The sequence below is a fragment of the Botryllus schlosseri genome, chromosome 13, assembly GCF_051294905.1.
Source record: "Botryllus schlosseri isolate E-star chromosome 13, Bs_hap1, whole genome shotgun sequence".
Classification (NCBI taxonomy): domain Eukaryota; kingdom Metazoa; phylum Chordata; class Ascidiacea; order Stolidobranchia; family Styelidae; genus Botryllus; species Botryllus schlosseri.
In genome coordinates, this window is record NC_137248.1 from 21457144 (window position 1) to 21483252 (window position 26109).

Below are 26109 nucleotides of genomic sequence, written 5' to 3' on the forward strand. Positions count from 1 at the left end.
CAATGATTCGAGTACTCGAATCTGAATCGAGTATAAATTTTAATGATTCGAGTCGAGTAGTAAAAGGCGATTTTTTCGAGTATTGAAATTATACGCTCCTCCTCACTGAAAGTTAATTTGTCAACGAGAATTGTAGTTTCGATACTAATTTTCACTGTTGAAGCCTTGAAACTTTCATTGTCCGCATCGTAGCATACGAAACATAAAGTACAAAGCTACGAACGTTACTGGAAATAGAACATTTCCGAAGTCATGGTCATCCCACAATACTGTCACCAAGTGAAATGAAATCGGTATGGTCGAAAAATACCAAAGTATCTTTATTGTGATGGATAACAGGCATTATATTCTTTGTGGTGGCATAAAAGGTACCTATTTGAGCTTTGACATATTACATTCTGTTATGACGTCATAATGAGTGATACTCGATTACTCGACTCGACTCGAAGCATATTGCGTGATTCAGAATCGAATCACTCAGGTACTCGATTTTGCCCAGCCCTAATTGTGAACCGATACCAGTATCGCTCAAAATTTCGCGAAAGCGTTATTTCACGTCACACTATAGTCGTGTTGGATGCGTTTGTGACGCCATCATTGGCCATCCAGAGTTACGATGAGGTTTTGTGAACAACACGCTATATAATTTTCGATACATGCATTCCAGAGCTGTTAACTGGTAACGGTAATTGCGCATGCGCCTCCGTGAATATGTAGACTATCCTGTATATAATTTTGAACAAATGCGTATATTCTCCCCCCCCCTCCCACACACACACACAACAAAACAAAAAAGCACACGCACGTAAAGTAGCCTACCTGATAAATAGATCCAAAATGTGAATAACAACAGCAGCGGGTATAGAGAGCATTTTCTTTGCACGCTGATAGCCGTTGCAATTCCACATTATACAATACATGTACACTGTAAAAAATAAAAACCTCGATTTACCGCGAAATGTTTGGAAGCACGGTAGCCAGACATTTCGTGGTAATCTAACATTACCGTTAGTCAATGTAAATTTAACTTACACTCGTCCGGTAATCTCACTTTACACGCCAGACTGTAATGTTACAGTCACCTCCGGTATATCTAATCTACATGTTCTCCTGTACATTTGCGATCGAGACTGTCATTTTACCGCCTACCTACCTACATGCTGTTCCTGTAAATCAGGATTACATACCAGCTTCTAAATTCACGTACATCCATACCTATCGCAAAGCAACCCGATGCAAAAATATCGCAACATTTTCTTCACATCCACAAAACGACATTGGAATAAACTGTATATTCATTCATGATATCACGATGAAGTGGTTATCGATGGAAAAATATTGCTGCTGGAGGTCTAATTCTTCTTTGGGAGACATGCAGTAACACGAGTGGTCTCAAGAAAACGGGAATTAATTCCACCACCGGCCAAACTTCCAATTGTTTCTTTTTCTCGTTCTCATTCCTTCTGTGTAAGTAGTATCTTGCAGTTCCACTAAAAAGAATTCGTGCGTAAGTAGCTATATAAAGCAAAGTTCCTAACCTGGACAGTGGACATGACATTATAAAGACTAAGACAAATAGGCTAACAAAAATATAACATGTTTTGAAGTACCGGTACTGGCACATTGTGTGATGACGGCTCCGCCTTTTACATGACATAGCAGAGATTCATGACTTTATCTCTGTATTGAAGCAAAAGGTTCCTAATTTAAGGTGGCATGTGTGGCAAACAAATCCAGCAGCGGATGAAAACATATCTATGCTATGGCCCGAAAATGACATTACCAAGCCAACAGTTTCAACTCCTCCGCAGCGGAGTATGTGGTCACTATATAAGTCGACAAATATCCCAAAATAGAACAGAGAATGCGGCGAATGAAATATATCAATCATGAAATCTAAGTCATCGAGGGCTGGTGTGCAGAGTCAGATATTCACGGTAACAAATACTATAGTACTGTATTACCTTTTAAGATGCGTATGCCATTCAGCATTCCTAGGAATCTTCAACGATCGTGTTCACTTTCTTCAAGCACAAGCTTGGCTCCACCCTTTGCTCAAATCTCACTAATGGCCACCGGTCAGACGACACTCGAAGGATTTCGAAATAAATGGTATTCATCCGCTGACACATAACACCAATAATATTTACTGGCCACGTTATAATGTTTGATCTGGGTCGTTTTTTCCATACAGAAACATTTATAATTGCATATAGTCCCTTTTTTCATCTAATTTCGTATAAATTGATGTATGTTCCATGTGTTGTTCACTACTTACTGTACTTACCTAATCAGACGCTGCTTGTGATGTCACAGTTGTGCGTTGGTTGTTTACTACGAATCTCAGAAAAAGCAGTCACCTAATGTAACCTATTACAGGTCGCCTTGTCCGCCATTAACAAATGGTTAGCTGAGCGTGCGGTGCTGATATTTCTAGTTTCCCCGAGCAATATTATACATCCTGAACTAATTTTCTAACTTATCAGCCTTATCCGTGACAACGAATGTAACCAGCGAGACTGGCCGTACAGCCATTGCCTTATAATATAATATGGCTACGGTGTACCACATTAGCTACGATCGTCAGTTATTTCTTGTACCCTACTAAGCTTAAATTGATACTAGGGCCAACAATTTCGGTATGACAGACCCCAGTCTCGCAAACGAGGTTCAATCAGGTCAAATCACCACTATAGAATGATATATCAGTAACATTCAGTTCTACGTATACATTGGCTGCAGCGATTTTGAAGCTAATCAATTTTGCCAATAGCCCGGTAAACTGCAGTAACGAGTAACTGTCAGTAATTTTGCGAAGAAATTCTGGTAACTTACTTTACAGCTATATTAAGGCAATATTACATATCAAAATGTAAAATGACAAGCTACGCACAGTAATTGGCTGCGACCGGTAATTTGTGGTAAAATTTACAGAGATTTCCCAGTAAATCTACCAGATTTTTTACAGTGTAGAATTGGTCGCTATTGTACTAAATGGGCAAGTTTAGACGGATAATAATTACTATCTCTTCAAGTACCGGTATAAATTATTCGAAGCATAAAGCACGACAATGCAGCCTATGCAAGTAGCTATCACATACCACAATTTAACGGAATATTAATAACAGCTACATAACTATAGGGTTACCATACGTCCTCTTTTAAGAGTATTTGTCCTCTTTTTTGACTTTTTTGAAAGTGTCCTCGGAGGACGCCCGTTTGTCCTCGTTTTTGAGATTTCGTGCTCTTTTTTAAAATTTAGTCATCCACCTAGCAATGAGGACAAAAACGGTATTTTGAGCTCCGAGCGAAAAGATGACTTTTTTTAGTCAACCGATCACAAAGTGGGAATAATTTACCGGTTTTTGAGAATTCTTCTCCGGTTTCAGCGAGTCTCAAATTTCTGAAAAAGTGTCGTCTTTTTAGATTTCCAAAATATGGTAAGCCTACATAACTAAGGGAATGTATTTGCTCCGCATTACGTATTGGCCGTCGCTACTATATAATTCCTACAAAACAGTCAAGACTGTTGTATTCCGAAATCGATAGAGCGTTTCACTCTGCTGCGATTGTCTAATTGTTAGCGAATAGTGCATGAGGCAAATTCGTTTGTGCCTCACCTGGCCATTGTTTCTCTGCGATGGCATTGTTTGTAATAAAGCCGAATGTCTCCTTCCCTGGCGATTTTGAGGGGGTTCTGGTGGTCTGACACTGGTAATATTTGCATTTTCGGAATCAGTGTGATGACAGCATTTGATTGATACCAGTTGTTATGAATTACGAGCTATTTATGATGAATTGCATTGTCGCAGGTGAGGCACGTTCCGCCCGTGCCTCACCTGTGCCGCAAACTGTCCTTTCGCGCTGTATTTTTGAATATTAATTATGAAAATAGATGATGTTGTGTGAAAAAATGTTCAAATTTAGTTATTTATGAACATCGATGTAAAATATCAATAAGCATCGACTCATGGAGGGTTTTCACAAGTTTCACTTATTCGCCCTGACTACAGGTGAGGCACTGCCTCACCTGCCTCTTTGGACCGCACGTCACTGTTGTAAGGACATGTGATTATATTGTAGAACAATAGTTCTATGTATTCCTGAGTTCTCATTGAAAACTAACGCTCCACAAAAACTGTCAAATCACTAAGTTCTTCGTTGCGCTCTTCGCGAGATATCCACTGACGATGTTTCCATGAATGCAGTGGTTTACTTTAATTAATGTAAAGTGAATTCGTCGTACTTTTGGATAGCTATTTCCCCGTCAAAGCACTACTGCCACACTAGCTACTTCAAGTCGTTTCGACACCTTCCTATCTTTTCATTGCATCGCAGTTTTGAGGTGTTTTGAAATGATGAAAATATTAGCAAACTGATACTTATAATGATAGCTCGGGGTATTTTTCACAAACTGTTTTCAACTAAGTATGGTATCCTGCAGCGCACAGCGTGTCAAAATCGAAACGACACTGTACAGTACAACTTTCGAGAGTGATGCCCTTTGTACATTAAAGATGTTTTGAAGATTTTTGGCCAACGCAATTAACTAAATATACGTGTATTTGAGAGATACAAAATTAAATCGTCAGAATCTTTCTTCATTGTATCATAAAGGATGATACTGCTTAGTGTTGGTACCCCCGTTCATATTAAAGTTAAAAGCTTGGTGCAGTACTAAATTTGCTGTGAGGAAATCTCTACCACATTCTCAGTTGATTTAGTAGTCACACGAAGCAATACAGCAAAACCCAATACATTGAACTTCCCCGTACTGCCAATCGCAGAGGAGAATTACGGATGTGCACATCGATCTCGACTCAAATGCTGTGAGCCCGTAGGCCTTGCCCGATGGTCGTTATAAAAAGCTGAATTTGATCCCAAAAATAGCATATACAATTTATACCGTTAATAGTCGAGGGGTCTAATAGTGAAGTCCCAACCATAAAGCTGACTTCGACCGCTTACTCGTTGTTTTTTTTACTACAGTCCTTAAAATAGGGGGCGTCAGACCCAGGCAATTTTTTGAAAGAGGCGCAGGAGATAAAAAGGTTACGAACCACTGCACCGACAGGTATGGGATTCCCAATACTTGATGAGCATAAATCTTACCAACTCGTATAATGAAATAATATCTTTGATTTAATTGATGATGAAAACTGACCCTAATTCGTGCTTCGAAGGATTTACTTTGTAGTCGATTTTTAAGGGGAAGGAAGGGGTGTGTGGGGGGGTTCTCCGTCATTTTATTTGAAGAGATCGATCACGCCTTCTATTCCCCCATAATCAAGCAAACCAACGCTGTTTTATAACCCTTCCTTCTCTCTACAGGACTGTCCTTGGAGAATACGAGCACCACCGGGTACGACAATATACATGAACACCAATAGCTATTACCATTTTCACGTCAGCAATCTAACTGAGTACGCAGTGTGCTTTGCTTATTCGACCGTAACTGCTACATCGAGTACTAACTCGTCCATTTGCGGAGGAGGCTACACGTCAGAGGCGTCAATTCCAGTCAATGAGGTTGACTATTCCGTGTACTATAGTGAAGACCATACATACGCGATGGGATTTACGACGGAAATCCTTTTCCTTGGTGACCCCGACCCTACGACAAGCCCGACTGCAGAAGTGACAACCTCACACGGTTATACCCTCTCTATAAAACGAATACTGCAGTTTTTGCCGTTAGTAACATTTGTCTCAGTAAATGGCCGCGCTTAGGAACAGCCAACGGATTTGTCAGGTCTATAGTTCGTCTGATTATTGAATATTGTCATTGTCGAGTGCCTCATATTCCTAACCAATAATTCTAAATGACCTGAATTATATACCTCATAAAGCGACAATTATGTGCTCATGAGATCAACGGACCGAGAATTGATATCGAATTCGCATACCGACTAGGGATGGTGTGAACGTGAGGTTCACGTTCGCGTTCTGTGTGCGAACCTCGGGAATTCAGAGGTGCCGGTTCACAAACGAACCTTGGTAGGTTCTGTACTGTGAACCTTTTACATATATTACAATTTTCACTTCATTATAACATATTTGGTTGAAATGCATATTGCATTTAAACTGCGGGTCACTCTATGCATGCCGCTGGCAGCATAAAAAACAACACTAAACGAGCATGCACCTTGACAATCTAAAATATTTTACTTGCTTTGTTAGAAAAGTTTGCTCGAAATATCCAGCTTCCCATTTGTGAATATTTAGTGAGCTTGACCCGCAATGACACAACACAAAGAGTCAAATACACTAAGATGTATACATAGAAGCGAATGATGCTTATTCAACCAATCAATGGAAATGATATCGTTGTCTGATGTGAAAAATCAAGCAGGTGTACAGGGTCAATCTTGACGTCATATGGTTATTGTATCATAAAAACAAAATCCGTGCGATTGGGGGTTAGCTACTGCTGTGTACAACTTGTTAATGGGGTTATATCGGTAGCAAGTAGATAAACCCGTACACACAGCTCATGAAATTATAGTGGTCGCAATACTGCTCGTCGAAATTATTGGCAAGCGACGGAAGATATTGATTTTATGGGATTATTATATCATTTGATCGCCCCAGTTGATACATGTGGCAACTTTTAAAACGTCAATATGTACCTAAGCATTGTGCCATTATGTGGCCCGAGTTGTCGCTAGTTATCGTGCACATTAATATAGGCTATCACTTCAGGGAAATGTAGGGTTGGAATTATCAATATGACGTCATGTGACGTCATGAGGTTCAGGTTCGCGTTCCCGCAGAGCCTTTCGAAAAGGTTCGCGTTCACACGAACCTGAACCTTTCAGAGGTTCACACCATACCTACGGCGACCGTTTTTTCACCGCATTGGAATTTTCACTTTTCTCTACTTTTCATACCAATTTTTAGTGCAACCTTTATCAAATATTGCGTCAGAATGTATAGGAGTGATTTAAAAACTTGCTATAAACTATTTCTAGGATGGTTCTATTCTCTTTAATTTGATGGGTTAGCTGCATCTCACTGTGTTATTTATGACACAATGGCTTGCAAGAAAAAAGTTCAACTACCCCGTCAAGCACGACCGGGTTTGAACAATATGTAAATAGATCGCTTTATTGATGCTGTCGTTTAAATTTGAGGTAGTTTCCCACTTCACGAACCCCCAGGCGGGACCAGCGAAAATGTCACCTTATTCAGGATATCGTTTGTTTGTTTGTGGTATTCATGGTGTTTGTCGACCATAGTCATTTACACCATGCCGATTTTGTTCACTATTTTCCGTAACTGCCGACTTATAGCACGGCCTACCTCTAGGCTTTTTGTAAGGCACCGCTTACGCGGATGAGGTGGCGAGGAGGAGCCTAGGTAAACCTCCAACACTTAGGTATCGGAATACTGAAGTCGACGTCGGTCGGACTCGAACCCGCAACCATTGGCGATGCAGCCGCGGATTATACCACTGCGCTATCTCGCCACTTATTCCGGCTATAGATTTTGTTAAAGTCGCCAAGAGTGAATTTCTCTGCAACGTCTTGGGACAAGTTTGCAGACCTAGGGGATTTGGGGTGTTGTATTTGACTTGTTTTAAGGAGAGTCGGTTATAGCTATGCTGTGTGACTTTTTGGGGAAAATTATTCCCGCATTGCGTAATTTTCTTGCTATGTGCCGGTACAAATGTATATTTTGGCGGTCTCGCCAGACCCGCCGGTAAATGGAAATAAATTCACAAATTTGACAGCTCTGCAGGAACTAGGTTATACCACAGAACCTTTCGAGTATCTCATACCCTATTTTTTCAATAAAAATTATAAATGCAACTTATTACTGCAACTTTTGTTAAAAATAAATGCAACGTAGTGCAACAAAAACTTGCCCTAGTGATTACTTCTCATCAGCAAGTGTACTATACATGCATATAATTTACATATTACAGGCTAGGAGGGTGGCGAAACCGGGACTTTGGAGCAAACGTTAACGTTCGATTGCTCCAGCTCCATTGAATACCTAAGTAAAAAATAGCAATGTCAGTAGTCATAATCATCGGTTGCAGTTATGAATATGCGACATCTCTGCTGCCAAATCCCCAGCATCGGCGTGTTGCGTTCGTTGGCGCGTTCTCCTAGGTCCGCGCAGTCCGTGGAAGTCTATCGTCGCAAAACTATTTTATTAAAGCACTAAAATTCAATGCGATACTTGCAGCACGGTGCATAAAATTGACTTGGTAAAAACAGTGGCGAGATAGCCCAGTGGTCTAATCCGCGACTGCACCGCCAATGGGTGAGGGTTCGAGTCCGACCGAGGTCGACTTCCGAATCACGATATCTAAGTGTTGGAGGTTTACCTAGGCTCTTCCTCGCCACCTCATCCGCGTCTGCGGTGTCTTACAAAAAGCCTAGAGGTGGGCCGTGCTATAAGTCGGCAGTTACCGAAAATAAGAAGAACATTGGCCTGGTGTAATTGACAATAGTAGTCGACAAACACCATGAATGCCCCAAAAACAAACTTGGTAAAAACAGCTCACATGCTACAAGCGAGGGCAATCATTTAGCAATCACACATTCACCGGAGTGGTACGTTGCATTAGAATAGGTGACCCAAAGATGCAACAATTTTCAATTTTGTGAATTATTTCATAGTAGAATAGCATCTTATGGAATTCATTGGGCGGCCGGGTCAGACCAAAGACTCGAAACTGGTGTATGCGGCTATCTCGCTAGGCGCTCAGCATCCACGGCTAGCATGGAGGATAAAACATGGTGATGCAGACTATATAGATGACCATGAAGCGTGTCGCATCTCCATGAAGCAGGTCAAATTAAAGTTGATCTCTCTCTCTCTCTCTCTCTCTCTCACACACACGCCAAACGCGAACGTGAAACTCGCGCACCATTTCTAAATGAAATGCAATAGGTGAAATACTGCTTATGGGGACATTTTATCTGTGGAAGACTTTGGACGTGATCACATATGAAATATTTAGGAAGAAACCAGCGTCAATTGAACAGATCTTAGCAATGACGTAGCGAATAAATAATCACAAACCACAAGCGCATATATTACACATCCACATCCGGACCGGCGGTTGAGAACCACTGTGCTATATGACATGTGTAAAACTACTCGAGTTGGGTCGTGGGTCCGATTCAGTCCGTTTATTCGCTTGCAGGCAAAACCTTGACATGATGCCAAAATGTTACCTCTAACTAAATCAATACTTCTGTTTTTGTTGGAATTAGTAGGCTACAGCATTTCCATGCTGATGTTTGCATTATAAATTATAAATACGTACATATGTATAGCCTACTTTATATCAGTGGTTCTTAACCTTTAATAACCTGCGGCACACTCAAGCTAATCTGAAAGTCTTCACGAAACCCCAAATTTTCGCTGAGTCGTGAATACAAAAATCAATCACAATCAGTGACGTGCGGTCATGAGAAGCAGGTGAGGAAGTGCCTCATCTGTTGTCAGCATGAGTAGAGCAGAATTGTGAAAATCTTGAATGATTGATGATTTTTTACGTCGATGTTCATGAATAACTAAATTTGAACATTTTTTCATCCAACATCGCCAATTTTCATATTTATTGTTCAAACATGCAGCGCAAAAGGAGTGATGAGGCACAGGTGATGAACAGGAGAGGCACGACTCGCTTGCGCAAATTCAATTCATCATACATAGCTTAGAATTTATAATAACTGGTATCAATCAAATCAAATCGTCACACTGATTTTGGAAATCCGAATAATTACAATCTCAGAATACCAGAACCTCTTCAAAATTGCCAAGGAATGTGAAATTCGGCATTATTGGCTGTTAGCTGTTATGTACTTTACACCTACCTTTAATTGAGGTTAGCCTATGTAATAGCTACTTACATAGCATGCGCTGTTAATGCTGTTTATGGCATTTATGTTTTCCGACTGCAATGGACATTTACACCAGGCCGATATGTTACGTTATCGTGATTCCATATCTCGTGACTTGTAGCACCGTCCACTTCTTGGTTTTGTGAGACACCGCTTACGAGGATCAGATGGCGAGGATGAGCCCAGATAGCTTGTATGTGAATATGACTAATAGGATAAGAAACAGGTCGCCATCTCAATCCGTTAATCTTTTGGGTTTTATATATTTTTGAAATTTATTCTTATATAATCTAAATCTCCAATCATGCATCTAACCATGATTTCCCACAGTCTGGATGATGTCTTCAACCATTTGCTTGTGATGTTAGTGAGTGACACAGTAAGTTTTGCCCATACGGTGTCCACATCAATCTTGAAAAATAAGGGGACTGTACGAGCATATTACAAGAGAACATATAACACCGAAATTATAACCTTAAATAAGCTTTCACCCTATTCGTTGAGCAATCTGTATTAAATAGATTAAAATATCTGGATATTTCACTAAATGTAAGTTTACCATGCCTCATCCTTTAGGAGAATTTGTTCTCCTTTTTGACAATTTGTTCTCTTTACCCAAAATGACCACGAAACACATTAAATGCTGGCAGAAAAGATAGACGACGGGTTACGCGGGAGTGAAATTTGATATATATATGACCAGACATGGGGTAATCGCGATTAGTAATCGTAATCGATTACGACGATTACAGCATTTTCAAGTAATCGTAATCGCAATCGATTACATTCGAAAAAATTCCGAAGTAATCGTAATCGTAATCGACTACTTCCCATGTTTAATCGATTTCTTTGCGAAAGAACGATTACTTTTTATTTGTACAGGACTATGAGATAAACTGAACATTCGTGAACAAGGAAGAGGTATTATACCAGTTAGTGATGGCACAAACTTCAGATTTTCAAATGCCACAGCTCATTATTACGTCAGAAGTGGACTATTAGCTTTGCTCGTCATTGCGTAAGAAGTATCCAGCTATCCACACCAGACATGGGGTGATTACTTTATGAATGTAATCGATTGCGATTACGATTACTTCGGAATCACGCGATTACGATTACGATTACGATTACAGCAAAATCAGGAAGTAGTCGATTACCATTACGATTACATTGGAAAAGTAATCATGATTACTCACGATTACATTTGTTTTGCTTCTTAGGACTATAATCTTAAATGATATATTGGAAGACAATACAAGGATTGCGATGAAAAGGCATAATGAGATATCAACTCTCGTCATACATCATGCGTCATTTGCTTATTACGTCATAATATAGGCCTACCAATTGTCCAACTTTATAGTGCAGGGGCGGGCAACTTCTCCAGTCTGCGGGCCGGATATAGGAAAATTAGGTACTTGGCGGGCCGGATTGCGGAATCGATACATTATTCGCCCATTTATCCACGTATACAAGGAAGAAATCGTAATTAATGAATGTATTTTAACGACAGCAACGCAACTTCAAAGCCATTTCTCGCCAATAATGACGAAGCCAATGTGGATTTGAGAACAGCATTGTCATACAGCAGAGGTGGCCAATCTTTTTGCCAGTCACGGCCGCATTTCGACTACTCATGTAGCCTACGGGCGCATTCCAGGGAATAGTCGTAATGAACTAGCAGGACGCCAAATAGGCCTACTCATGTTAAAGTGTCTGTGTCCATTTCCGGTGAGCTCCGTACTAATCTATTAAATAATGTAGGCCCGCCCCTGTTATAGTGGATGATTTATCGCATCCAACGATTTGCATTATTGCAATGGTCTTTACCTGCCGCACCCCAAATTCCTTAATAGGGCGGGGAGCGTGCTCGAAGGGGACTCGAAAGTATTTCGTAAACCAACATAAATTATAGAGTATTTTCGAGAATTTAAATAATTCTTGAAAATGTTCTTCGAGCTTTGCGATTCAAATGTCTCTAGTACAGGGGTCACCAACGCGGACCAAATTAGTCGCCCGCGGTCGCTGTAGCAGTGTTGGCTTTTGGGGTGGGCGAGGTGGGCGGTCGCCCGGGGCTCCCCTGGTCGAAGGGCCCCCCTACTTGGATTATGCGCTTTTTTCAAGGATAATAACGAATAAACATGAAAATCCGTGTGCCAAGCAAGAACAGGATTCCGTACAGATGTGTCAATCATCATCAAATCTCTTCATTTGTTAGAAAACTACCATATCCCGATATTCATCACGTCTCTGCATTAGAGGTCGACCGATTATCGGCTTGGCCGATTATCGGCGCCGATATTTGGAACTTTCTCGAATATCGGTATCGGCCAATCTAGGCCGATATCGCGACCGATATTTTATACCTAACTACAATCTACCTTTTCTGAACCGATCTGCAATTCTGTATCATGTTTTGATTTTCGGGTTATCCCAAATTTCAACGAATGTTCACAATTAAGCAATAAGTCTTTTCGATTTCAGTTTTCTCGTTTGTTGTTCACCTTTCTGTGGCATGAACAAGTGCCACCTTGCCTAATATATAATATTTTTGGCGAAATAGTTCTCTGCTCCTTCCATATTAATATCGGCCTATGATATCGGTTATCGGCCTTGTGAGCGTCGAAATATCGGTATCGGTATCGGCCTGTAAAAATCAATATCGGTCGACCTCTACTCTGCATGCGGTAGAATTACTTAGTTTTAATGTAGTCTATCCTTGCAAGCATGAAAAAATAGACATGGCCGAATCCAGCACCTGGCCAAACCTTGCCGTGGTGAATGATAGATAATAATAACAGATGCGAAAGGGGGGTCTGGGGGACGAAGCCCCCCATAAGTTACGGATAGATACTTAAAGGGCCCCCGGGTAAGTCTCGCCCAGCCCCCCCCCCCCCCCCCCCCCCGTTCGTAGGGCCACCACTGCGATGTAGCAAATATCCAAATGAGCGATTTGAAAGTTGAAGCTGGTTTCATATGAGCAGCAGTTGAACATGGGTCGGCCGACCCCAAGGAACATACGAACGCAGTCGCTCGGGGCATTGCTTTTCTTCGCCCACGCGGCGGCTCAACTAGAATCTATAGTTTATATTTCCGAGTCTCGACGCAGAGATTGGCGCTTCGGCGCGTACTGCAGCAACGCAACTGAGCCCGGAGGAGCTGGTGTGAGTCCCGGCGAGTGAGCGTTTTTTGTTCTTGTTAAGGGGCGGAAACCCGGCCCAGTGCTCTGATTGTCTTACTCTAAGTGAACAAATCCAACTGAACACGGATAAATGGCGAGAGTAAGTGGTAACCCGTCGGTCGTCGCAATAATCAGTACACACTACACAAGAAGTAGCTTTTTGTTTCCAAACGGTTGGTGACCCCTGCTCCAGTAGATAGCTGCGTTTGAAATTCATACCTCTTCCACTCAAGAACAAACATGCATAGGCTATTTTATGGGACAGGCATTTCGGAGCCGGTCATTACCGCGTCACGATCCCACAACACACCAAAAGATATGCAGTTTCGGCCAACACGCAACTCCACGGGATGCGATACCAAAGAAATACCTAGACCGAAACTTCAGTTTTGAAAATTGACCAACGGTTGGACTGGGGGACGAATTGCAGTTTTGGCTGAATTGCTGATTCTAGCTACAACCCACGCTAACATCTCAGGCTATATAAGCGGTAAGCTAAGTAACGAACTGTGAAATAACGATTGACGCCTGTTTCAAGTAGTTATATGAGAATAAGATATAGTGAACATAAAAATTCTGCCTTCAACTTTATACATATACTGCGAGCTGCTGTTACGAGAAACGGCTAAGCACGGCTCGTTTATGATATATATCAGCAGCTGTTTATTTGTAATGCTTCGTTGTGGAAACTGCAATGTTTTATTCGACGAGTACAAAATTCCTAATCTTCGTCAGGTGCACGTGCGTACGTATAGGCCAAGCAGCAACGGTAAACTGCGTTTAACTAAGCACAACCAAACATCAATACATAAGTTACTATTTGAAACTATTGGCAGAGTGGTGATCAATATCCTGCTGCGAGGTAGGGATTTCTGTAGTGTATTGATAACCTGATATACACCACGGGAGGTGTTCTTACAATCACACTACAATGTCAATCGCATGTCTGTTTACTATGTGTGGATAGTTCTTACGCAATGACGAGCGGAGCTAATACTTCTGACGTAATAATGAGTCAGTGGCGTTTGAAAACAGACGTTTGTGTTATCGCTAACGTGGTATATTATCTCATTCTTGTTCACGAATATTCAGTTTCTGTCATAGTCCTTGTACAAACAAAAAGTAATCGTTCTTTCACAAAAAATCGATTAGATATGGGAAGTAGTCGATTACGATTACGATTACTTTGGATTTTTTTCGACTGTAATCGATTGCGATTACGATTACTTCAAAATGCTGTAATCGTCGTAATCGATTACGATTACTAATCGCGATTACCCCATGTCTGATCCACACATAGTGAATAGATATTCGATGTGCATTAGGGTGATTGTAAGAACACTCACCGTACTGTATATCAGGTTATCAATACATTCCAGACGCCACTAACTCGCAGCAGGATAATTAACCACCACTCTGCCTAGTTTCAAATAGTAACATTGTATTGATGTTTGGTTATTATTAGTTAAACGCGGTTTGACCGTTGCTGCTTGGCGAGCAGTAGGCCTATGTAGTACGAACGTAAACCGGACAAAGGTTTGAAATTTTGTAGCCTACTCGTCAAATATAACAATACGGTTTCCACGACGAAGTATTAAGATCAGCAGCTGCTGATAATATCATAACCGAGCTGGTTCTCGTAATGGCCGCTTGCTTTACATTAACTGTATTAAGTTGTAGGCAGAATTGTATGTTTACTTTCTCTTATTCTCATATGATTCTACTTGAAACGGGCGCTAATCGTTATTTCACAATTCTTTGCTCAACATTTGGACCTGCCGCCATAACCATCGGCTTATATACAATGTTAGCGTGGCATGTAGCTAAAATCAGGACAAACACAGCAAATCGTCCCCCACTCCAAACGTTGCTCTTGGGCCCCCATAGGGTAGTAAATTTTCAAGTTGAAGATTTAATTTCGTCAATAATATTGGTAATTGCATTATATTACTATTCAGTTTTAATCATCTCTCAGCCCCCGATGGTCGGATTTACTTGAAGAGCTGGAGGCACGTAATTCATAATTATAAAATCTAGTATCTTGGATTGATTACTTTAGGGTATGTTGGTAATTCGTGACCTCCGGTCTGTTGTATGAACAAAAGTTATTGTTGTGGCCCAAACGTAGCAGATTAAAAGAAATACTTGCGTGATACACACACACTAATTGTCATGTCTGCTCTGTGGGTGCTGGGTGGCATTTGCATTGTGGGCTCAGATTGGAAGGACCGGACTATTAGTCACGCCCACCCAGCGCGGCTATTGACAATGGACACATACCCCAAGTTTCGGCCTATGTCTTTCATTAGTAGCACACTTCGTGGATTCGCATGTTGGTCGAAACTGCATATGTGTTTTGGTGTGACGTGGCGTGGTATTGACTGGCACCTAAATGCCTGTTACTACAAATTTTGCATGTTTTTTTCTTGACGTATGTATTTCAAAATCAAGCTATGTAGTAGAGACATTTGAATCGCGATGCTCGTAGATAATTATCAAGTTCATGAAATCTCTCGCAAATAGTCTATAATTTGTGCTGGTTTACGAAATACTTTTGAGTCCCCTTCGAGCTCGCTCCTCACCCTATTAGGAAGTTTGGGGCGCGACAGTTGTGGACCTGGCAAGAATGCAAATCGCTGGGTGCGATAAATCGTTCTCTATAAAATAGGCAACGGGTCCTTTATGACATAACAAGCAATTATCGTGTCTTTGTTTAAAGAAAGTTGTTATCTCATTAGGCCTTTACAGCGCAATCCATATATTGTCTTCCTATATAACTTCTAAGATGCAAAATAAATGTAATCGTGAGTAATCGTGATTACTTTTCCAATGTAATCGTAATCGTAATCGACTACTCCCTGATTTTTCTGTAATCGTAATCGTAATCGCGTCATTCAGAAGTAATCGTAATCGCAATCGATTACATTCACGAAATGCGATGACACACAACTGATGTCATGCGAAACAAGTATATTTGCCTTGTAGTATACCAACATTTATAAAGCAATGCATAACACTCAAGAACACTTGTATTGACGCCGCCGACTATAACAATTAGCTTAATATCGTTTTGTGAGTATCTTACAATCTTGCAACAAATTAATCAATTAGCTCGTGTTGTTGATGAAGTTTATCAGCTTGTTGTGCAATCAATACTTCTCTGGATCAAGAGCTTCTTGGAGGTACAGAGCTTCAATATACAATTGAATAGTATATTGATGTTGAAATGAACCCGAATATTTTCTGCTGGCACTCGTCAGGGGTAATCGTCAGCAACTATCTCTGGATCAGGATGAAGTGAAAAAATTATTTCTTGGGTATGTTATTAAACTATGACAGAATTGGATGTAAAGAAGATCTAGTCAACCTTTTTGAGCACAATAAGCACTTTTTTGCAAAATAAATCTCATGCGCACAAAACAACCGAAAATTGTTATACAAAAATATTTTGTTCATATGTGCAACAAACCAGTCAACAAAAGCGTGTATATTCAATGCTGAACCAGGCGAAGACAGGGCAGGAGAGAAGTGAACGCACCCGTATTAACATTACAGTAAGGCGGCACCTTTTGATAAACGAAAACTGATCGTTCTTCAATACATAAGATCGATTGTTCTTCTTTCCATCGTCAGCCGCACAAATTGGTTTCAGCGTTGTTAATCATTTAAATTGCGCAACAAAATGAAGAAAAATTTAATTTAGCAGAACATCCCGAGGTCCGGAAGGCATTTTCCGAGGCTCCATGAAACCTCTAAATTTTCTAGCTGTTTGATAACCAAATATGTATTTCTTTAAATTATGGAAATCACAAGGCACTTTCATTCATAGCTGCTAAAACTATATGACTCACAGCCACATAATCGACGTCTTGTTGTGGTTCGTTGAAATAGTAAGGTAAATCAGGGTGACCTCGTAATATTTGCGTAAACCCATTTCATCCTGTGATATATGCACTATTCGGGAATAACTTCAAGGTCAGCTGCTATATAGAAATGACTAGGCCGGACGTTCTATGTGTGACAGCCCACCCATTAGGGGTGTATGTGATGATTGTTATAGTTACTATTGTGATGGTACTGTTATTTCTAGGGCCGCCAAGTGTCTAGCTCCGACTAGGTGAAATGGACACTTGGTGGACCCACGACAATGCATGCGGCCTTCTTATTCTGAACTTGCTGCGGTGAGGACGCGGAAATAAAGCGGTCTGAAAACTATTGTGAATCTCTTTTCATCGACTATATTAGGAGGTCTTCCACAATGGCGAGCACGCCGAAAAACAAAGTCGATACTATATCCTCGTCAAAGGAGAGTTATCTGGAGGCACGCAACAGATTTCTAGTGCTTGACACGATTTCGGATTCGGATGATGACTCTGCTGATACCAGTACCGGTGTGGATGGAAAAGTCAAAGAAAGCTTGGCGAGATTGGAGAAAATTATGGAAGGTATTCCGCGGAATATGGCATACGAAGCGAAGCGTCAGGCTGCGGAATTGATGAATTCGGTCAATGGGGATGTAGCTGCTCTCCACTCACAAGTTCGGGCATTTGAAGAAAAGTTGCAGCTGATGAACAGCGGATTTGAAGAAAAGTTCCAGTTGATGAGCAGTGGCATGGGTGACATAAAAGGTATGTTGGCTTCTGTGGTGAACTCGCCTACGGTTGATGCCGACAGCAATGGGGAATTAGGTTGTGATCCTGTAAGTAGGCCCAAGGTTGGATTTGCGATAGATTCTTGTGGAGATGAGACAGCATTTGTCCCTCCTTGTAATGGTGCTCAAAGTAGTCCTAAAATGATGAATGTGGGTCCTTTCCATTATGGTGCGTCTGATTATGTTAAAATGGCCCCCGACACATTTGATGGTGCTAGTGGTACTTCTCTGGAGGAATACCTCTGTCATTTTGAATTTACTGCGTTGTGTAATGAGTGGAACAATGAACGTAAAGGTTGCTATTTGGGTGCTAGTTTGCGTGGCCGAGCTTTGTCTGTTGCGTGTGAGTTATCAGCTGAGGTTCGTGTGCAGTATGTGCGCCTCGTTGAACATTTGAGAAAAAGGTGTAAAACTAGTTCTCATGGCTCACTGGTTTATCGTAATTCCTTCACCACTAGAAAGAACTTGCCAGGGGAGTCACCCACAGCTTTTGCTGCAGCCCTGCGAAGTCTAGCCCATAAGGCATATCCTCAAATGTCCGACCAAGTTTGCGAGCAGATGGTAATACAGCAGTTTTGCCATGGTTTCTCAGATCCCCATGTGTGTGCTTTACTTAGCTTGCAAGATTCGAGCAATTTGGATGACCTGATTAAGGTCGCAGAGGTTTACGAAGGCGCTTTTTCGAGTAAAGTAGACCAAGGCAAGGTGGCCAAGTCTTTGATTAAAACTGGTGATGGTTATGACTCTGATGGAAATTGTACGTCTAGTAGTGGAGTGTGTTCTGGTGTTTCTGATCTTCGCAAAGACTTGGAAACTTTGTCTTTGGAGGTTAGGAAACTGGTGAAATCGATGGAATCTGCCCCAGTTAGGTATTCAAAACCAGAACGTCGTGTAATGCCGAAATGTTACCGGTGCGGTGATCCGTCCCATTTGATACGTAATTGCCCGGTTCCTGTTTGCGCGAGGTGCCGTGGAGCGGGTCACGTGGCCGAGCAATGTCAATTCCAGTATCCTGCTCCGAACCAGATGTATGGCCCTGTGTTTAATCAAAATGTGCCTGCTCAACCGACCCATCAAGCTTTAAACCGATAGTAGCGGATCATTGGTCCAGTGATACCGCGAATGAGACCAGTGCTATGGACCAATCATTGGATAGGATGTTAGAACATGATTCTTTGGTTTTTTCGTTAGCTTTATCAACTAATTGGTTTGCGATGGTGAGTGTGAATGGTTTTTCGATCAAGTTTCTTATTGACACGGGCAGTGCGATTACAGTTATCGATATTTCTGTGTGGGATGATATGCCTAACAAAGGTGAACTGTTTCCGTATGAGAAGTCGTATAAAGTTGCCAATGGTGGATGGCTGAACGTGTTAGGTAGGAGTAAGGTGCAAATGTGCATTGAGTCTGTGTGTGTTGTCAAGGAAGTGGTTGTTGCGGAGCTCGGCGCCGCTGTTGGGATTTTGGGTTATGATTATTTTAAAGAGTATGATTGTGTGTTGTATGCAAAAGACGAATGCATGGAAGTGTTGGGCCAAAGGGTCAATCTTAAACCGTCCGCTCCATCAGTGCCCTGCTGTAGAATCTTTTTGGATAGTGATGTAGCTATATCTGGGTACAGTGAGACGATAATATATGGTAAACTTAATGAGACTTGGCCCCAGTTGGATGGAATTGCAGTTATTTTCGAACCTTCGGGTAATTTCGTGGGTGAATATGAGTCGAGTGGTCTGTATTTGGTACCTGGATTGGTAGACCCAGAATTGGATAGGATACCCTTGCTGTTGGTTAATTCTGGCGGTGAGGACATTATTTTGCCAGCTGCCTTGTTACTGGGAGTTTTGTGTCCGCAAGAGTGTCAGCCTGTGGAATTTTGCTGTCCCACGCTTGTTCAGGATGTCCCTCATCATCCTGGATCTCTACCCGAGCATCTGGAGTGTCTGGTAGACGGTGTGGAAGGTCTCTCTGATTTCCACCTCGAATCATTGCGGAACCTCCTGATTGAATTTCAGGATGTTTTCTGTGGCCCAGATGGTCGCTTGGGTCGTACTTCTGTGATCAAGCACAAAATCGTTACTTCCTCGTCTAAACCAATCAAAGTGCCTCCGCGACGATTGGGCTGGGCCAAGCGAAAGATATTGGACGCTGAGATTGATAAGATGCTGGATCAAGATGTTATTGAGCAATCGGACTCCCCGTATAATACACCATTGTTGTTGGTGCCTAAGAAAGATGGATCATCTCGTGTTGTTTTGGATTTTCGAAAACTGAACGAAGTTACAGTGAAAGACGCCTATAGTCTGCCAAGGATTGATGACATTTTAGACTCGCTCGGTAATTCCACTTGGTTTTCTGTTTTTGATTTAGCCAGTGGTTTCTGGCAGGTGGAGATTGATGAGAAGGATCGCCACAAAACTGCTTTCAGCCTTCCTGGGAGAGACCATTACCAGTTCAAGGTTATGGCTTTTGGATTGGCCAACTCGCCACCTCTGTTTCAAAGATTGATGGAAAAAGTTCTTGCTGGTATTTTATACAAGAAAGCTCTGGTATTCATTGATGATGTCATGGTATATGCCGGAAGTTTTGAAGAGGAAATTGCAAATTTGAGGGATGTTTTCCTCAGGATTCGTTCTGCAGGACTGAAATTTAAACCGTCCAAGTGCAAATTGTTCAGAAAGTCGGTGGAGTATTTGGGTCATGTTATCACGTCAAACGGTGTTTTGTGCTGTGAAGAGAAAGTGAATGCGATCAAGGAGTGGCCTGTGCCTTGTAAATTGAAGGATTTGCAGGCATTCTTGGGCACTGCCAATTATTACCGACAGTTTGTACCATTCTTTGCATCGGTGGCCAAACCTTTGCTGCGGCTCACTAAGAAAGGTGTCAACTTCAAATGGGATGAACAGTGTCAGATAGCATTTGATCAATTGAAAACGAAACTGACCTCGGCTCCTATATTGGCGTTTCCTTTGGAGGATGGTGGTGCTTTTATATTGGATTCTGATTGTTCTGGCTTTGGAGCGGGAGCAGTGTTGTCCCAGCTTCAAAATGGCGAAGAAAAAGTGATTGCATATGCGAGTAAATCTCTTTCAAAGGAACAGTCCAACTGGTGCGCTACCTTCCGAGAGCTGTATGCTTGTAGATGGGCAGTTGAACATTTCAAGACTTATCTCTGGGGTCGAAAATTCATTCTGAGGGTTGATCACGCTGCGCTTAAATGGCTGATGAATTTTCGTGAACCGGAAGGCCTGGTAGCCCGTTGGATATCTTATTTGAATACGTATGATTTCACGGTCGAACATAGGCCTGGGAAGCTTCATGGTAATGCTGATGGCTTGAGTCGCAGACCTCGGCGACGTTGCAATCGCGAAGAATGTGGCTCATGTGCCCCGTATTTGCCTTCCGAAGGTGGTAAAATTGTATCTGCAATTGTTGCCGGTATTTCTGACGATAGGACTACTAATTGGTTGGGATCTTATACGTTATCTGACGTGCGTCAAGGGCAAGCAGAAGACCCGGAACTTAATATGGTCATACAGTATAAAGAGAATCGTACGGACCGTCCCACATCTGAAGAATTGTTGTTTCAGCCGCATGTAGTGCGTCAGCTGTGTATGCAGTGGTCTGTGTTGTCGCTGCGTAATGGTGTGCTGTATAGAAAGTATTCGAAGGCAAAGCCTGGATGTCCCGTAACGTATCAACTGGTAGTGCCAAGATCATGGCGCAGGGAACTCTTCAATCACCTTCATGCTCTTCGGACTGCAGGTCACCTTGGACGTGACAAGACTTACTGGAAGATGAGAGAACGCTACTACTGGCCCGGCATGAAGCGCATGGTGGAGCACTGGGTGAAATTTTGCAAGACTTGTACGGCTACCAAATCGCCTCATGGTATTCACCAAGCTGCTTTGTGCAAAATGCTTTGTGCTGAACCTTTAGATAGAGTGTCGCTTGATTTTGTTGGGCCATTGCCTGAGACTGAAGAGGGGTATTTGCACATGTTGGTGCTTACTGATTACTTTTCAAAATGGGTTGAAGTGTATCCGATGCGTGTTAAATCTGCTCAAAATACTGCGGAAATTCTGGTGTCCCAATTTTTCACCAAATATGGGTGCCCACGCATAATTCATACTGACCAAGGAGGGCAATTCGAGGGAGAACTTTTTCAGCACATGTGTTTGCTCTTTGATATTAGAAAGACACGCACCACCCCCTATCATCCCCGTTCGGATGGACTCTGTGAGCGTATGAACAGAACACTACAGCAAATGCTTACTAGTTTTGTTGATGATTCTCGGTCTGATTGGGCTGACCATTTGCCGTATATTTTGATGGCTTATCGCTCAACAGTTCATCATTCGACTGGTTATACCCCGAATCGCCTGTTCATGGGTCGTGAGATATCACTTCCTAGTGATATCATGTATGGTCGGCCCCCCAGTAATGACAGTGCGAAATGCTATGTGGATTATGTGAATTGGTTTCGTGATGCTTGTTCAGATGCTTTTACTTTTGCTCGGGAACGTCTATCTAAGTCTGCAGTGAGGCAGAAACGTGATTTTGATAGTGCGGTGAGACCGCTGGCTTTTGCCGTGGGTGACTATTGTTGGTATTTCTATCCTCCTAGAAAAAGAAAATTGTCCTCTGGATGGTCAGGACCCTATGTAATTGTTTAGCAAATTTCAGAGTGTGTTTACCGCATACAGAAAGTTGGAACTCAAAGTTTTCGAAAGTCTCATGTTGATTACCTGATGCCTTATGATCGTGACGATGGGGAAAGTAGTGATGTTTTTGAACCGGTAATAGCTGATGTTTCTGATCATGGTGATGAGATTTTTGATATTGTGAATGACCAGGACGTGCCTGAAACTGTATATACTACAAGGTCAAAACGTTTTGTCAGGCGTCCTAGGTATTTGTTGGATTATGAGTCATGATTATTGTTTGTAGTGTTTGGTTAGATGCGAGAGTGAATTTTTTATTATGTAATTCCCTCTACTTTTGGGGGGAGCAGTGTGACAGCCCACCCATTAGGGGTGTATGTGATGATTGTTATAGTTACTATTGTGATGGTACTGTTATTTCTAGGGCCGCCAAGTGTCTAGCTCCGACTAGGTGAAATGGACACTTGGTGGACCCACGACAATGCATGCGGCCTTCTTATTCTGAACTTGCTGCGGTGAGGACGCGGAAATAAAGCGGTCTGAAAACTATTGTGAATCTCTTTTCATCGACTATATTAGGAGGTCTTCCACACTATGTTCATTGCATATGTTTATCAACTTTGATGCCAAATATCTTGCGATCATACCCAAATGTGTCATCGGAAGCGTGACGTGTCAATATTACATTTGCCACCGCCTATATTTGCGGAAATGGATTTTCGGATCCGGATTATCAAGACACGACCACGTATCGTTTATTAAACGTCCACCCAATTTCTGCATAAATAGTATGATTGTGTTTTCAAGAGAAGTTTGTTGCTGTCTGTTTGTCACCAGCATACAGCTAATATTTGCACGAGGCAGATGACGGTTGCTCTATAGTTGCTCTAAATTTGAACTACGACTTTTGGGGTCTCTGGGGTCCGTGACCATACAAAAGGGGTCCGCGAATACAGAATGGACGACAACCACTGCTCTAAGCCCTATGTCAGGTCACCAACCTTTTTGCAAACAAGAGCTACTTCTTGTGTACTGATTGAAGCGACGGACTACCGTTTACTTCCACCGTTTACCCGTACCAGATTGAATTTCCGCTTTGATATTCATAGTACTGGGCAGGAATCACATTGCGGTAAGAGAGTCTTTCAAATCAAAACATCTCGTTTCAACTAGCTAGCCACCAAGATTTTTTAACAAATCATGACCTACTTCGCATCATGTTTGTATAAATTATACAACAGTCAACTCCAATTTTAAAATAAATCATGTCAAACTTTAGACTGGACATCATGTAATCTGTTTCTATATCAGTGAGTGGGAAGCCTTGCATTGCATGCTATCAACGGGCGCGCTGTGCTCTGGTAACTAACTCGACACTGCAACTCTGAGTGAGTATTCCATGTGCAAATTGTGCATAAGTGAGGCGTTTTCAGTGTTTGTTTTTGAAGTCCGTGTGCGCAAAGGCTAATTCACAACGATAAGTTGAACCAAACACGCTTGAAACCTCCATAGCTGCTGCGCATTAGGGCTGTTCAAAAATAACTTTTTTACCGAATTCCAATAATTCACTGATTAAATTGTCAGGTTACCCTAAAAAACGCTGCACACCAAATTGGTACAATTCGAACAAGTATAAGACTCCGCAAATCGAATAAAAAAAAAAAAATTTATTACGTGAAATTTGAAAAAAATGAAATATTTCTGTCAACTCCATGAAATTGTTGAGCTGTCTTCAAAGACGATGCATAACTAATTTGACTCAATTCCAACTTACAGGAGCGGAGTGTTTTGAGTTTTTTGTTGATAATTCTCGGAATATCCACTAATCAAGGACGAAAATATGACGAATATTAGTAAATGAACGGCACCGCGTTGGTGACCCCTGCCCCATGCGAATGCGCCAGACGACAATACGCAACGTAACTCTATGGAACAAATTGAAGTGCATTATTTCCAGCTGCGAGTCGCATTTGTACTATCGCTCTTAGCGAAAATAATGTATCTACCAGTGTACCACCCCTGATATACGGAGTGGGTGAATAATATTCATGGCACACAAAACCAGAACATATACCTCAGACTCGTACCACGGCATAAATCAAGTGCAACATTTGAATCGAAATTATGCATGTGCATGTAGGAACGTAGGGAGGTATATGCACGAAGGCACGTACGATTAATGATCGCGATATAATTCTCAGTTAGGTTCTGTTTTCTTGTACCACCTTTTTGGCGCTATGAGTGTGACTACGCTCTCGTTTCGCTAAGAGTGATACTGTCTAGTTGTGTCTACCAATGACGTGCGGTGAGGTTCATGGCTGATGAGGAACTGACTCCCCCAAACACAAACATGGTACCTGATAAAATTACACAAATATGTGAATAACCACATCAACCAGCAAAAGAAAGCGGGTGGGCATTTTCTCTGCACCCTGGTGGCCGTTGCAATTCTACATTCTATAATACATATTCCAATTTTATCCTTTAGTGAAATACTCAGTTTTAAATCCAGATGTCGGCTACCTTTTCGTATGCAGAGTGCCAAAATGTCAAAATATTACCAACTGGCGTGTCAAACATGTTCAATTTTGTCTTATATAGGCCTAGCGTTTCAATCAATGAATCCCACCAACCGCTTACTGCGGCTGGTAACGGCATCAGCTACGCCAGTGATTCTTAAATTATTGGGGGCGGTGGCTGTCAATTTTGGTCGCTACCGCACTCGATATTCTCACTGCACACTCCTACACTAAAGCAGGCAAACGGTTTGATGCGATACTAGGTTGCCATATTTTAATAATATTAATACTGTTGAACCCATTTCTGTAGCCTACATTATGCATATATTTTAAATATATATATATTCTAGATCAGTGCTTTTCAGCCTGTGTGACAGTTCGCAATTGTGCGAATGAAGAAAAATTCCGGGGCGAATGACAAGCGTGGTGCTAATGAAAATCCGAATGAGTGCGAATGAAAATTTATCATATTTCTCCTTTTTTTTCAAAAAACCTTAATACGATATTAAGTACAGTGAGTCCGTAACGTCTGTCGTTTGGACGCAATTCTGAAAACTTGTTGTTAGCTGTGCTTTTCAAGTTCACAAGTGAGGAACGCTCCCGATGAGTTTATATTACAATGTCCTAGAGAATTTTTCCGCGCGAGAGGATTACGCCACTGCCTAGAAAAATGATGGACTGGAATCGGTATCAGCTGCTCGGAAACATCCGCGGTGTACGGACCTTTTAGGTAATATCAGCCAATGCCAGTGTTGACATTAGGCATATTTGAATACAAAGTATTGGAATGTTGGCACATAGTCTAGTCATGTTGGTTGACACCAGAATGTTGTGTTTATCACGTTGGCATGAACTTGCGACTTCCTTCAAGTTGAAGGCTTCAACTATAACAATTAGCTCATTAGATCTGTAACAAGTGTTGTATACTCGCGTACCAAACCAAGTATTACAGGCTGTTAACAAAAAACGATAACAAAGTATCCAATTCGCTGCTATACGATTAAAAAACTATTAAAGAAGAACGTTCATTTGCTTGTCCGATCCAGACATGCGCGCCTCTAAATCAACATGTGCAGCAAGGTCGTGGTTATATCCTATGATGTCGCTTATATATTCTTTTCACTACTAATTAGGTATATTACTCATCTCACATAAGCATCAATCTCGTTTTGTGACATGCATACTTTTCATTATTTTTCGAACCACACAATTGGTCATCGGTGTTGATTACGTA

The 26109-nt window shown here is 41.6% G+C and overlaps 1 long non-coding RNA gene across 1 annotated transcript; it reads right to left on the bottom strand.

The window, feature by feature from the left end:
- Positions 1-1242: 1242 nt before the first annotated feature.
- LOC145454665 (uncharacterized) lies at positions 1243-2080 on the bottom strand. The gene is made up of 2 exons (XR_013920200.1): positions 1965-2080; positions 1243-1490 (listed from the first exon to the last, which is right to left on the bottom strand). It is a non-coding gene; the product is annotated as an uncharacterized LOC145454665 (long non-coding RNA).
- Positions 2081-26109: the final 24029 nt, after the last annotated feature.